Source organism: Vicugna pacos, chromosome 26, assembly GCF_048564905.1.
Source record: "Vicugna pacos chromosome 26, VicPac4, whole genome shotgun sequence".
Classification (NCBI taxonomy): domain Eukaryota; kingdom Metazoa; phylum Chordata; class Mammalia; order Artiodactyla; family Camelidae; genus Vicugna; species Vicugna pacos.
Window position 1 is genome coordinate 2,527,717 of NC_133012.1, and position 15,472 is coordinate 2,543,188.

Consider the following 15,472-nt stretch of genomic DNA (forward strand, 5'->3'; position numbering starts at 1 on the left):
TGCGCTGATAAGCATGAACAACATCCCACATTAACAGACTGCATGAAAAGAAGTGTTTTATTAGTGAAGAAATCCTGGTTTAACATGTGCTTTTATTTCAGAAGAAGAAAGAGAAAAAAAAAACAGCCAACAATCAGTATTCACAGAATCCAACAGATATGCCTTTGGCATCAATTCAGAGTCAAGACTCAGTGTCAATGCACCATAGCAAGGGACACTGCCCTCCAAGATGCCGTCCTCTGGTCGTTAATGAGCTGACCCCACTGGAACGCTGCATGATTGGGACCGTTCTGCACACGAGCTCCTCTCCACTGCAAGCAAGCACAAACTAGTACCTCCTCTCCTTCCAGGATACTTTCTTGAGTGCCACCACGCTGAGCTACAATAGCCGTATTGATGCCCCAGCTATCTTGAAGCAAACCTAACCTCAAAAGGACTTAGCCATTTTCAAATCAATGCGGAGATTAAAGTGAAACATTATGGAGTCCCAAACGTAAACTAAAACTGAACCAGGTGCAGGGGTTTGAAGTCAATCCCATGCAAAGTTAGTGACACCCATGGGCAGGGGCGCTGTGAACAAACCTTCCACCACTGCAGACGGATGAGAAGGATTGTCAGCCCAACAAACAGCCTGAAGCTGTGACTCAAACATCCTCGGAATGGAGCAAACTCACAGCCTGGCAGAGCGTTCTGATGTGGTGTAGTCAGGTGAAGGGGAACAGGCAGAACCACTGAGGAGCCTGGATTCCCCTGCGCCCCACACCCAGTTCTTCTGCCAACCTTGTTGCTGTACCTTTAAAACATATCAAGTCTTCACGCAGTCATCTCTCAACCGCTACTCCTGGATCCTCACCATCAAACTGCAGCAGCCTTCTCCCAGCCAGCTCTCTTCCACCCTCGTCTCTCTCCAGACTATCCTACAGCAGCCAGAGTGCACCTATCAACACTGCGATCAGGCTGTGTCGTCTCCCCACTCAAACCTCTCCAAAGTCTTCCCCGCACTCAGAGTAAATCCCGAGGTTCTCACCTTGGCCTCTGGCTGGCGCTGATGCCGTGGCCCCCAGCCCTTCCCCCCCACCCCCGGCCACCTGCCCTGCGGGCCGGCTTCAGCCACACCGACCTGCTGTCCGAGAACACACCAGGCACCTGTGCTTCCTATACTCTTCCCTAGAACATCCTCCCCCAGAGGCTCACAGGCTTACTCCCGCATTTCAAAGGTCACCTCTCCACAGTGAGACTTTTCTGGACCAACACCACCCAAAACAGCATCCCTGTCACCTCCACTCCCTCCCCTCACTCTATTTCTCCTCCTGCTGCCTCAGTACCTGTCATTCTATCACACAGCTCTTTGCTCACTGCTGGGCTCCTACTTTGGAATATAAATCCGGTGAGGGAAGGACTAGGTTCACCACCATACCCCCAGCACCGAGAACAATTTCTCCCTCACAGTAGGTTCTCCATAAATGTGTGCAGAATAAAGGAAGGAAGGAATTAATTAATTAATTAGTTAACTAGCTCTAGTAATAAATATCTTTCTGATCTTCAGCACCTCACTAGTCTCACATCTAGGTTGAGGAAATCACATTGTCCATTGCATGGTTGCTAATGTCTCCTCTTATTCTGAAACGCTAACATTTCCCTAATCAGCTTAGCACCACATCAGGGAAACTACCACTGGGTTAGCTGTATCAAGTTTGCTGCAAATGATATTAACAGCCCACATGTTCCCTAAAACAACCTCTTAGCGCACTTTAACTTTCATTTTTTATGGATTCGTGGTTCTTTAAGGTACCCAATTAGATTCAGCTGTCAGCAGCGTCAGTTTACATGTGTATGCGCACCCACCCAGCCAGTCTTGCGAGGGATGAACACTTTTCTCAGGCTGGTTGCCTGGACCTTGTCCTTCCCAACACTACCTCAGACACGTGGGTTCTTTTACAATTAAGGTCCAGGGGTCCCCAGAGCTGAGCAAGTTATACTGTCGAGGTTTCCAGGTGGTGTCTGAACACCCTCGCAAAGAACAGGTCAATACAGGAAAAAGATACATAGGGCCTGGAAAGTTAATTAACATCAATCAAAATTGTATCTTTTACATCACGTGGCTTTTATCTAGATTGTACTTTTTAAACTTACAACACTTGTCTTTTCCTTCCAAAAACTATTTTAGGAAAATACACCAATTACTGACTCAGTACTCAAATCGTTACTGTCACAGGTTATCCGAGACAAGAAAAGCTCTTTCCACCCTGACATTTAGTTTAGAGACTGAAATGGAATCATAGGCAAGTTTTAAGTCTAATTATCTTTTTTGGGGTGGGGGAGTAATTAGGTTTATTTATTTTTATTTAACGGAGATACTGGGGATTGAACCCAGGACCTCGTGCATGCTAAACATGCACTCTTCCACTGAACTATACCCTCCCTCTCAAGTCTAATGATCTTTTAAAAATTGGTTTATCAAAGGATGAGGCCATTATGTACATGTCAACAACATTTTTGCAAAAATATTTTGGGAAGAACTCTTTTTACCGTGAAACAATTTCTATAAAGGAATTTTCTCATTATTAGCCAACCTGAAACATTCTGAACATGGTCTGAAATTTTCCAAGGGAAATCAGTTCCAAATATTTGATATTCCTTGAACTACATGCATGGGTAAATAGTTCTATTTCAGTGCAATGGTGCCTTTCACATCAAAAAGCTTGATTTTTATTCCTCAGAATGAAATTAAATATGTCAAGGCCTTATTTTAACAACAAAGATGGTAGCTGGTATGAAAAAGGAAAAATCACAAACTAATCTCTCATGAACAGATACAAAAAGCCCTACTCAAAATGTCAGCAAATTGAATTCACTAATAAATAAAATATCAAATTGATTTTATTGCAAGTACTAAGTTGGTTTAACATACTGAAATCGAGAATTTAATTTCTCACATTAACAGTCTAAAGCAGAAAGATCTATAATCCACTCAACAAATGCAGAAAATATATTTAGTAAAATTCAATATTCATGATTTAAAACCCTTAGAAAAGCAGAAATAGAAGATCACTTCCTTCCTCTTTATTTTTCACTTCCCCCAAAATGCTATGGCAAACAACATACTTAATGGTTAAATGCAGAAAATTTCCCCATAAAACGAGTGACAGGACAAGGATGTCCACCATCAGCACCTCCGGTCAACAGTCAGTGGAGCCCAGTCAGTGCAACGTGAATAAGGAAATAAATGGTATAAGGACTGGAAAGAAAGAAACAAAGCTGTATTATGTTTGTAGACTATCCAAAGGTATTTACGGATAAGCTGTCTGGAGAGTTTAACAATTTAGGAAAATCAACTAGCACTGCGGAAAAACCAATCAAATTTGAATACAAACAGCAAGCAGAAAATCAAATCTAAAATGATTTAACATTTGCAACAGCATAAAAAAAATACTTAAGTGCCTTGAAATAAACCTAACAAAGGATACGTAAGATTTTTAAAGGAAAACTACAGAACTTTATTAAGATGTTTAACAAGACTTAAATAGAGAAGGACTGGATATTATAAAATGTCCATTTTCTTCAGATTAATTTGCAGATTCAGTGCAATCCCACTCAAAATCCCAAAACTTGATTTGAGGGTATGGAACTTCACTAAGTTGATTCTATACATTTTAAATGGCAATGCAAAGGATCTGGACGAGTCAAGACTCTCTTGAAGAAGAATGCTCTCAGATACCAAGATTTTTTCACAAAGTAAACCAGTGTTGTTATAGGCATGAAATAGATCAAGAGAACAGACTCACACTCATAGTGACATGTGATAAAACATACAAGTAGAAAGAAGAGTCTTTGCAGTGATTGCATGTCCACAGAGAAGACGTCAATTTGCCTCACATCACACATAAAAATTACTGTCAGATGAACTTTGGACCTAAATATGAAAGGCTAAATACAGAAAACAAAACAGAAAAATACATTAAATTCACTTAAGTTTATTACAGAAAGTACACTAAATACAGAATTAAACAGATGAAATCCTTCATCCTCCTTTCCTTCGGGTCGGAAAGGATGTCTTAAACAAGGCACAAAAAAGCACAAACCATAAAGGAGATCATTTGTAAGTGTGACTACATCAAAATTAAAATTTTCCATTTACCAAGAAACACCATGGGAAACTCATGGCTGAGCAGGAGAAGAGACTAGCCACATGGAGAACGTAGGGAACAAGAGGGCCCAGAACATACAAGGGATTCTGCAAACGATTCAGAAGAGACAGACATCACAACAGAAAAACGATCCACTCCATGGAGGAGGAAATCCATGTGGTCGTAAATACAGGAAAAAATTCATCAACTTCCTTGTAACAGAGAAAAGCAAAGAAAATCCACAAAGACAGGGGAGGGCACAGCTCAGAGACAGAGGGCATGCTTAGCATGCACGAGGTCCTGGGTTCAATCCCCAGTACCTCTATTAAGTAAATAAATAAACCCAATTACCTCTCCCTCTTTAAAAAAAAAAACTGAAAAAAAGGAACTGTGAAAAAAAAAGAAAAAAATACCCACAAAGAGATATGAATACACACTCTTCATTTATTGAAAACAAAAAAATGGGTTGACAATAATACTAAGTGTTGGCAAAGTCAGACGACCTTCTGGAACAGAGTAGAGGTGAAGAGACCCCAAACTTGACTTCTCCGCTAACAGAACGTCAAGCTAGTGTACCCCTGGAACACGGGCACAGAATATTCCCAGCTGCATCAGCTGTACTCCTCAAACTGTTAACACCACCAAGAGGTGGATAAATACAATGTCATTTTCAGTCAATGAAATACTACAGGCCAGTGAAATTTACCACACTAGAGCACCACACAACAAAACACATGCATCTTACAAACCTGGTGTAGAGCAAAGAAGACAGACACAAGAGAAGTGGTCTGACCCCATGTACGTACGATCCCCAAGCAGGAAAAGGCAAATGATATTACTTACAGAGAGGAGAGATGGGTTTTTAAAGCACGAAAATTATTATCATAAAATGCGGGTGGTCACCTGGGGAGGAGGACAGGGTGTGATCGGGAGGGCCCAAGGCAGGCTGCGAGGAGGCTGCCAGTGCTTGGGTTACACAGGTCTTGCTTCTCTTCAACCTATTCATTAAGCTATATGCTTATGGCCTACAAACTGTTTTATACATCTGTTATACTCTACAACGAAAATCACTGAAAATTAATCTGTAAACTCTAGAGCTTGATCTGGAGCTCCTGGATAAATGTTTCGTTATCATGAACAAGCACAGGAAGACAAAAGGATGATAAGAAATAGACTAAAAGTAACAGTGGAGACTCGGCCCTCTTCTCGCAGGCCCTGGGCTCTGCCCTGGTGTGCCCTCCACCACAGAAAACATCCACGCCCGAGCACTGAGGTCATTGGCTGCGGGAGCTGATCCAGCCCACCGAGCTGGGGTCCACCCATCAGGACGCATGTGCAAGCCTGGGTCCTTCGCAAGTGATTAGAGAAGTTGAGGAGGGCGGGGAGCACGAGAGAGAAGACATGAGACCCCACGGCCCAATTACTAGAAACCACCCCAAGGCCCAGGGCGGAAGGAATGCTGCGAAACTATATCTTCTTACAGGGGTCCGAGATAGGGAGGAAGGCCAGTGGAAGCTACCGGCCTGCACCCGCAGGGGCCAAAGAGGCAAGGGGACCTGAGCCCTGGTAGGGCCAGACGGGCTGGGGAGGGCCCGCAATTCCAGCACGAGGCCCCAGCGCCCTCATTTCTCTCTCCTGATCCCTAGAGTGTCTTCACAGACCCCTGTCCTCCATCCTCCTCCAGGCTAGGGCCTCCCTACCCGATGATGAGGGTGCAGGGAGAGCCTGCTGCAGCCCCTCTCTGGGCTCTGCTCTATCCCACCCAGCCATCCTGCCAGGCCCACTGCCTTCCCCTGCACAATGAGGAGCTGGATCAAACGGAGCTCGGCTCTGAGACACTTCACTCAGTCTTCAACTCTGGAAAATCATTTGTGGTCATCTGAAGTATGTTTAGGGGGAAAAGTATAGCTCAGTGGTAAAGCAGTACTTATTAGCATGCACAAGGTCCTGGGTTCAATACCCAGTCTCTCCATTTAAAGTAAATTAATTAAAAACATTTTCTAATTAGGCCGACTCTGGCGTACTCATTTTGTACAAATTCTTTAGGATCAGACAAAATAAATTATTTTGAAGTCCCCTTGTATAGTAGAGTAATCCTAACTTAGAAACAAAAGAGAAAAAAATCATCTTCAGCTACAGAAGCAGCTGGCAAGTCACAGATGACTTGAGTTTTCACCTTTGGAGGCTTCAACTCGGTGAAAATCTACCATCCACCTACATCCTTCCACATCACGGTCGACATCCTTTAACTCACCTGCTCTCCGGGGTTCCCACAGCCGCCGCCCTACTCAAGTCCTCATCTCTGGGCACCACGCCCACGCCCCACAGCAGCCTCCGAGGCGCTCTTCCTGCCTCAGACTCCGTCAGGTCACCGACCAGGCCTCCCAACTGCAGGTGGGCTCAGACCCTCCAAGCAGCTGTGTGCAGACTCCAGGGGCCCCCAGAGGCTGCCGGGCCTCCTAGCATGACACTTACGGGGCTCAGACGGCGCTCCTGCCTCCTACCCCCAATGCTGCCCTCGATGCGCTGCCCCCCACGCACGCTGCCCCCACGCACGTTCCCCCGCTCACGCACGCTGCCCTCTCCCATGTAGCTCTCCGCCCACGCACGATGCCACGCCCACGCACGCTGCCCCACCCGCCCACGCACGCTGCCCCACCCACTCACGCAGCTCCCCCGGCCCACTCTGCCGTCCCCTCCCAATGACTCGGCACCGACTCTTTCTGAAATCTGGAAGGTGCGTTTCTGCCCCTCTACTCACCAAACACCGCCTGCTCCAAGTCACATTCCTTCTGCTGGGACCGTCCCCATTCAGGACCGTCCCAATCCTGAGTGGATCCCTCTGTGCTCTGCGCACCTAGAAGACTTGGCTTAAACTTCAGCTGAAGTATCTGTTTCACTAAACGTGTCCACAGCCAAACTCTCGATTTCCCTTCTCAAACACGCTCCTCCCTTGGGCTGCTCCGTTCTGAGCTTGGAGCTACCATCCAGCTGGTGGCTCAGACTGAAAAGCTAGGGCCGACTGTGATGTCCTTCTTTATCCCCCATGTGCGATCCGTAGGCAGTCCTGTCGGCACTACCTGGGGCCCCACCACCTCGCCCCGGCCTCCCGGCGGCTCCCTGCTCTCCCCTGCTCCCCTCCAACCCCTTCTCCACAAAGGAGACAGAGAGACCTTGTAAAAACATAAAGCTCATAATGCCATTCCTTCTGTTAAAGGACTCCACTGACATTCCGCTGGTGTTCAAATAAAATTCCTTCCCTTTCAAAACCCTGAATTACCATGCTGGCTTCAGATTAGATTAGAATTTCTTTGCAACTATGAATTAGCATTTATTAAAAATACACCAAAACTTGTAAAAAGCAATAAACCAAGGGAGTCAAAACTGTTGATCTTGCATTAATCACATTTAGCTTAAAACTTAGCTGTACCTTATTAGAAACAAACAATCACGGAACTATGTCTGAACCCCACAGGTTCCCCACACCTCCAGGGACCCTACCCCCAGACAGTATTGTGACTTCGTGGGCTATCACAAACCGTCCACCACAAACTGAACTTTAGCCCACGAGGTGCACGTAATAAGTCAGTCAAAGACGCCTTGCTTTGGGCTGGAATTAAATCAACTCGAAGTGGTAAGAAAGACAATTTCATTTTGACCATAAGTTCTAATTAGCTACTGATCATACAGTAATTTCTAAGAGCCATCTTGGACCAAAGGATCCCAGATAGTAAAAAGTGGGGAAATACTGTTCAATACTCACCGCTATCACCTTGGGAGCAAAACAAAACAAAACAACAGCAAGAAAAATGAATGCCAGGTTCCACCCTCGGAGATTCCGATTTAATCTGCCTGGCACGAGATCCAGGTGAGTTCTTTTTAAGTTCCTGCAGATGTTTCTAAGAGCTGAGAACGACAAAACCTGATGAACGCCCCTAACTCTCTTTCTAACCTCATTTCCTCCCATAAACCCCTCACTCTGCTCATTTTTTGGTTCCTCAAATATGTCAAACTCATTCTCCACCTCAGGGTCTTTGCAGGAGCTCTTCCAACTGCCTTGCAGGTTTTTGCCCCTACCCAGCCCACCCACAAGGCTCCCTCCTTCCTGTCCAGCCCTGCTTCATCTTAGGTATCACCTCCTTATAGAGGTCTTCCCCAATCACCCAATCAAGAAGCCGCTGGTCACTCTGAACCGTATCTCCCTTCAGCTGTCTGCAGAGCATTTATCATTCTCTGAATTTCTCTTGTTTCTTTATTGTCTATTCTCCCCACTAGAACACGAACTCCAGGAAAGCCAAATCCTTATGCGTGCTGTTCATCACAGCTTCCCAAGCTGCTAGGACAGTGCCTGGCACACACCAGGATTCGGTAAATATCTGTTGAATGAATGAGTCATAAAGCAAGTGAACATAATCCAGGTCACCTCCACCTACCAAGTCTCACTGAAAATCACCGTATTACACATTTAGCCAAACTATAAATGTTACAGCCGTCCTTACAGAAAATATCCTTTTTCCTATCCTATAGCTAGAGAATTATTACTTTAAAGACTAAAATTCATCTTTCAGAAAAGTTCTCAAATTGACAAACATCATACCAAAAAAAACAAAACAAAACAAAACAAAAAACTACCGGTCTGTCTGACTCCCAGAGTGAATACACTTAAAATAATGTGTCCCTGCAATTTTCTCTGGCATAAACTATCACCTCTCCAGGCATTGCAGCATGACTGTTCCCTTACATTCTTCAACATCATGCATATTTTTTACATGAAGTCTTTCACTCCACAGATGACATTCATTCATATAATCAGGCTGTTAGAGATAGCTTTCAAACTCAAGGTCTCTAATAACCCACTTTAGTGGAGATAAACAGGAAGTCTAAAGGGTAAATAGGTGACATATTCAAGTATTACTTTCTCCAGCTCCGTTTTTTCAGGTACCAAAAGTAGAAGCACCTCTATTCATACATGAAAGAAATTCAAGGCTGATTTAAAAAATTAAATAAATGTAACAAAAAAGGAAGCAGACTCCCAGAAATGGAGAGCAAACTGGTGGTTACCAGTGGGGAGAGAGAAAATGGGAGGGGCAAGACAGGGCTAGGGGATTAAGAGATACAAGCTATTAGGTATAAAATAAGCCAAAAGGATATATTTTACAAGGGAAATATAGCGAACATTTTACAACTATAAATGGAGCATAACTTTAAAACTTTTTAACTAAATTTTTTTAAATCAAGGCTGATCTAATGCCTGTTTCTAGTTATATTGAGAAAATCATCATCATCATCATCAAAAAAAAAAAAGCTGCTACATTTAGTGGGCAGAATAGTGGTCTCCAAAGAGATACATCCACATCCTGGAACCTGTGACTATTGCCTCGCACGGCTAAGAGTGAGTATTGCCTTACATGGTAAAAGATGTGATGAAGGTCGTGATCTTGAAAAAAGATGCTTATCCTGAATTACCTGGTTCAGCCCTAAATGCGATCCCACGCATCCTTTTAAGAGAGAGGCAGAGGGAGTTCTGACACAGACGGGAGGAGGAGGTGTGACCACAGAAGGAGACACTGGAGGGATGTGGCCAAAAGCCAACAATAAATGCTACAAGAGGCAAGAAGGGAGAGGGGAGAGTATAGCTCAGTGGTAGAACACGGGCTTAGCATGCATTAGGTTCAGGGTTCAATTCCCAGTACTTTCACCAAGGGAAAAAAAAAAGACATTGGAAGAGGCAAGGAAGGGGTTCTCCCCTAGAGCCCACAGAGGGGCACAGCACTGCCGACCCTTCAATTTTAGACTTCTAGCCTCCAGATGGCGAGAAAAGACATTTCTATTGTTTTAAGCCTCCCAGCCTGTGGTCATTTTACAACATTTGTTACAACAGCCACCAGAAACTAAACACTTAATTGATCATTACATCTGTGCTAGACACTCTGAAAAGTGAGGCACAAGAAATTTGACAGCTATCAGAATAAAGTTTTTGCTTCGAAGTAAATAAACTTCTTCAAAATATATATTTTAAGTAAGTATAATTTAAACATATTCCATTTCCTTTTCGCAGGACAGATCTAGAATATAGTGCTCCATTTGCATTATGATTTGAAGCCACTCACTTGGCCTCTGTAAGGTAGTTTCCGCTCCTAAAATACAAGATTAAATTTTTGACTCCCTCAGGGTAGTGGGGATAATGAGAAAAAAGATGCTGATAGATAATCTTTCAAAGAGTCAAAGAGCCTTAGAGTTATAATAGCCCTTGAGAAGAATTTAGTACCAACCTTCAATCTTGGGAAGGGAACACAAGGGCTTACGGAGGAGAGGCCCTTGCCCTGCAAGAGCCAGGGAACCCCAGGTATCTCGACAGTGATGTGCTGCCCACAGAAGGATGAGGGCGATACTCCCAGTTCACCTGGGCTCTGCTTTCTTCCTCCAGTTTCCTCTGATTCAATGCACTCAGTCACCTTAGGGCTAATGGCAAAATATAGGGCTGGGGCACAGATTATTTTTACTGAAAGGACTCTAGCCTTGGTGTGATGGGGGAAAAATGACAAAACAAAATCCCAAAATGTACTGAAGCTATAAGCCAGTCCCTACTCAGAACCATTACAAAAAAGGAGGTGTGAAGGTGACTGTCAACACCAATTCTTCCAGCATCTATCAGCCAAGAAAGAGCGATAAAGGATCTGATCGGCGATAAACAATCTAAAAGATCACGTCTTAATGAGCGTGGGTCACTGCTGCCATCTTCCCATCAAAGAGACAGTATGACAAGGAGACAGAGACAGAGACAACGAGTGGGATACAGCTCATCATCCAATCAAGGTAAAAACTCTTAACCGAGAACAGGAGGCAACCTGTTTAATCTGATGATGGGTATTTAAAAACCATACAACAAGCATCAGACCTACCAGTGAAACGATAAAAGTTTTCCCCTCAGGACCAGGGATAAGAGAAGGATGCCTTATCACCAATACTTCCCTTCAACATAGTACTCAAGATCTGAGCCTATGCAGTAAGGCAAGAAAAAGAAATAAAAATTATAAGGAATGGAAAGAAGTGATAAAGTTGTCATTATTTACTGATGTGTGATTGCATGTGTAGGAAACCCAAAAGAAAACATGGATAAATATTAGAATTAATACAAGAGTTTTAAGAATTTTAAGTTTAAGAGATACAAAATTCAATACGGAAAAATAAATTGTATTTCCATACACCAGCACAAAGAGTTAGAAAATGAAATATTTAAAAGACACCATTGACTATATTATCAAAAATATAAAATGTCTGGAAATGGGTTTAACCAAAGATGTGCAACACCTATGCCAGGAAAATTGTCAACTTTACTGAGTTTTCCAAAAGTAACTCAGGTGTGTGCATAGGTTTTAGTCACAACAAATGAAACAAAAATAAATAGAATATAATTATGATAACTTCTCACTTAAAGGCTGCTTTTTGAAATCTCAAGGTATCTTGACGTGTTACATAAAAATTCAGGTCAGACAAGTGCAATGAAGATGCTGATGGTGGACCAGAATTCTTATCATTAGCCTATGTTTTAAGCAAACGTTGAAGAAACATGTGAATTTCTACACTATGTACTATATTAACTCTGAAAAACAAAGACTTTAAGTCCTTTAACTTTATAATGAGTATAAAGGAAAGTCTGTTGGAATATAAGATCTAAAATGGCATTTTTTGGGTATATATAAACTTTCAACACACCTGAGATTCTATGCCATCTATTTTAACCCAATCCATTTAGAATAAATAGTCCAAACCAATGGATATATATTGGGGGTCAATTCATCCTTGCATGGGAATTACTTGAAATTTTTGCGTTATTTTTCAGTCATTCCCCTGTTAGAGCTACCTTTAAATGTAGGTGGAATGGACAGCTTCCCCTTATGTGATATTTATAAAGCAGACGTCTCAAAATTCTCCATTAGCCTGAAAATATCAACACTCCTTATATCAATGGTTAAATTCCTTCGAGCTAAGATATTATGTCTCCTGGAACCCATTTTCAAAAGAAAAATACTTCTTGAAGGAAGTAACATACGAGCCATTATCCAATTTTAACACGAAATGTAATTTTCCTGACTCGTAAGCAAGATTTGGGGGAACCAATTCTGACAACGTAGAGGAGAAAGACAGAATACTTTTCAAGAGACAGATCCAGAGTACATAGTGCTACCATTAGCCAGATGGGTTGGCACAGTGAGGGATGCTGGAAAGTAAAAAGCTGACATTACAGTGCTAAAGGGAAAAGTGAAAAGATGCCAGAGACACACATATAATGCACTTGACAATGTAGGTGAGGACACCGTCCTGCTGTCAAGATGTGTTTGAGAGACTACTGACTTGGACACTTTATCATCTCCTGACTTGCAGATGGCCTGATCTCTACAGCACCCTCGTGGAATGCGGTAAACCCTTGAAAGCGGGGTTACATTTTATTCTCTTACCGACCCTACAGCACAATAAAGCATTCTGAACCCAGTAGGTACTCAGTAATATCACTTGGGGAATTAAAATTTCACTTAAAAACAAGTAACTGAGTTCTGGAGATATACAAACTGTATTTTTAAATTACAGCCACCATTTTTTTTAATGATAAAAGTTGTTGTTGACAAAACCAAGTGTTGATAAAAATGCAGAGCAACTGGAACTTGCCTACGTTGCTGGTGGGAGTGTCCACTGACACAACCAATTTGGAAAACTGTTTGTGGGTGTGTTCTAAACATCAACACACTCTCTGTGGCACAGTTATTCAAGAACAGGTATGTCCACCAGAAGCTTTATTGGTAATAGCCATCGTGTGATGGACACAAACTGTCCATTGACGGTAAAAATGGATAAATAAATTGTAGTATATCCATACAACCGAGTACTGCACAGCAACAAAAAAGAACAAACCGCTGTATCAACCTTACACGTGGTGAACAAAGCCAGACTCAAAGGGAGTGCACACCTTATGATGCCACTTACACGAAGCTCAAAAACAGGCAAAACTAATCCAATATGCTGGACTAGAGGTTAGAAGAGTGGTTATCAATAGATAAAAAACAAATTTCTTCTGTACAGCACAGGGAACTGTAGTCAGTATCTTGTAGTAACCTGTAATGAACAAGAATATAAAAACGAAAATATGTATGTATATGTATGACTGAACTATTACGCTGTACGCCAGAAACTGACACACTGTAACTGACTATATGTCAATTAAAAAAATTAAAAAAATAAAAATAAGAAGAGTGCTTATCTTTGAGGGCTGGAGTATTAAGTGTGAGGGGGGGTGGACAGGGAGCTTCTTTGGTGCCAGACATGTTCTAAATCTTGATCTGTGTGGTGAGTATGCAAGTATATTTATATGCAAAACTTCACTGAGCTGTACGCTTAGGATTTGTGTACTGAAGTATAAATTATACCTCATTAAAAAGGTAAGTAAGAGAAAAAATGTTGGCTGTTTATCAATGCTTAATATTTATTTTAATCACTCTAATGACAAGAAAAAGTGATCTTCTGTAAACACAGTTTTGCTGCTGGCTATAATTTGAATGTCTGAACACTTGAAAGGACCCTTCAGCCAATCAAATAAGGAACAGGACTCTCTCTCTACACAGATACATAAGCTGTTGTGTCTCTATAGTTTGCTCCTCATTAACATCTCAAAGACGCCCTAATCAAAATCCAGACATCAACAGAGAGCAAGGGGTAATGAGGACCAGCACCGAAATGAGCAGCACCTCCAGCTTCCTGATTGAAGGGTCCCGTGGGGCTGAAGGCGGCAGCTCCCGCTGCCCCTGAGGGTCCGACTCATTGAACAAGGCATGTACAGAGAATGCCTCTGACTCTTCAAGCTCTACACACAATATGCATGAGACACTCATCGGCTAAACCCTCTGTCTTACATGAGCCAGTCCCCAGTAAAGATCTGTTATCCGGAGGATCCCAGAAACCAAAGCTGAGGAATTGCTGTTGATAGAAGCCTGGTGTGTCTACAGTGGAAAGACACAGGGAGTTGACAGCAATCGGAAATCAGAACCAGGGGAAGGGCCGCCGTCAGCCACCTCTTCCTCACTGACTAATGCGTCTTTTACGGCATGTGCAGGAAAAAGGTGCTAAAGACATCTTAAGTTAATGATCAAAACATAAAGCAGCTGTCATTGTTAAGTAACTCCGGATGAAAATAGCTGAAAAAAAAATTCTACTGAAAAGCCACAGAGTCTAAGATGTTAATTTCAGCTTAAGCAACTCCCAACAAAAAAATAATCAATATTTGAAAAAAAGAACAACAACAACAAACTTCTATTGAAAAGCCATAGAGTAAGGTGCTAATTTCAGCTTCCACAGCCAAAGCCTGCGGAGAAACAGCCTGGGCTGTCTCAGCCACTGAGTTTTCAGAGCTTCCGGGCAAACCTACAGTCCATCAGCAAAATGGAACAGACACCTTTGCCCTTTTGCTACCAGAACCCCCTGAAAAGCTACTGTATGATAAATCTGAATTTCTAAGAAGATACTGTAAGTTTCCTGGGGAGCATAGAGACATAAGTTGGATTCATTTCAAAATATTTAGATGAAAACTGCCTGCCACGTTTGTACCAACAAACAAGCCCTTACCTCATTTTTTTCCCCTTTCACCGACTTCTCACATGAGTGGGAAACACCCGCATCATATGTCACATGGTAACCATGTATTTTCAGTGGCCAGAGAATGTCATTCACCATCGAGTGCTTTTTTTTTTTTTGGTGGGGCGAGGTAATTAGGTTTGTTTATTTACTTATTTATTTATTTAAATGGAGGGACTGGGGATTGAACCCAGAACCTCATGCATGCTAGGCATGCGCTCTACCACTGAGCTATACCCTCTCCCCCTCAAGTGCTTTTTTTTTTAATACTAAAAACAGTCAGGTCGACTAATCAAGTGGAAAGCCATCAGTAACAACAACAAAAATGTACATACTTTTCCTTAAAACAGTAATCATGCTTTCACATGCTTCTTTCATTTTAAGAAACATGATTCAAGAGTCCCTCTGGGAAACTAGCCTTGCGCACGGTTCAGGCCACTCTCACACGGACCAAAGCTTCTCGGGCCAGCGAAAGAATTACTGTATGTGTCCTTAGTACTCACAAAGTTAAAGTTTTAATCCAGCAAATATAATGTCACTCTAACAGTTCACACTAACCCTATTTACCCAACTACAAATAAATAAACTTACCCTTTGGGTGGACAATTTGCAAGGTACAGTTTCTCTGCCCAAGGAAGGAAATTGGACAGCAAATGCTAAAAGCGGCCTTTCAGAAGGACTATTAAATGTTGACACAACTCAGTGTCTTATGAATCGGGGTC

At 42.6% G+C, this 15,472-nt stretch overlaps 1 protein-coding gene across 9 annotated transcripts in view; it reads right to left on the reverse strand.

The window, feature by feature from the left end:
• The window catches only part of CSGALNACT1 (chondroitin sulfate N-acetylgalactosaminyltransferase 1), a 257,501-nt gene that overhangs the window by 104,870 nt on the left and 137,159 nt on the right, over positions 1-15,472 (reverse strand). Inside the window, exon 1 of one of the 9 annotated variants that reach the window (XM_072950193.1) lies at positions 6,382-6,616. The exons of the other annotated variants lie outside the window; for them this stretch is intronic. The gene's annotated coding sequence lies outside the window, so the exon portion shown is untranslated. Of the gene's footprint in view, positions 1-6,381; positions 6,617-15,472 lie in introns of those variants that run through there. 9 annotated transcript variants of the gene reach the window in all.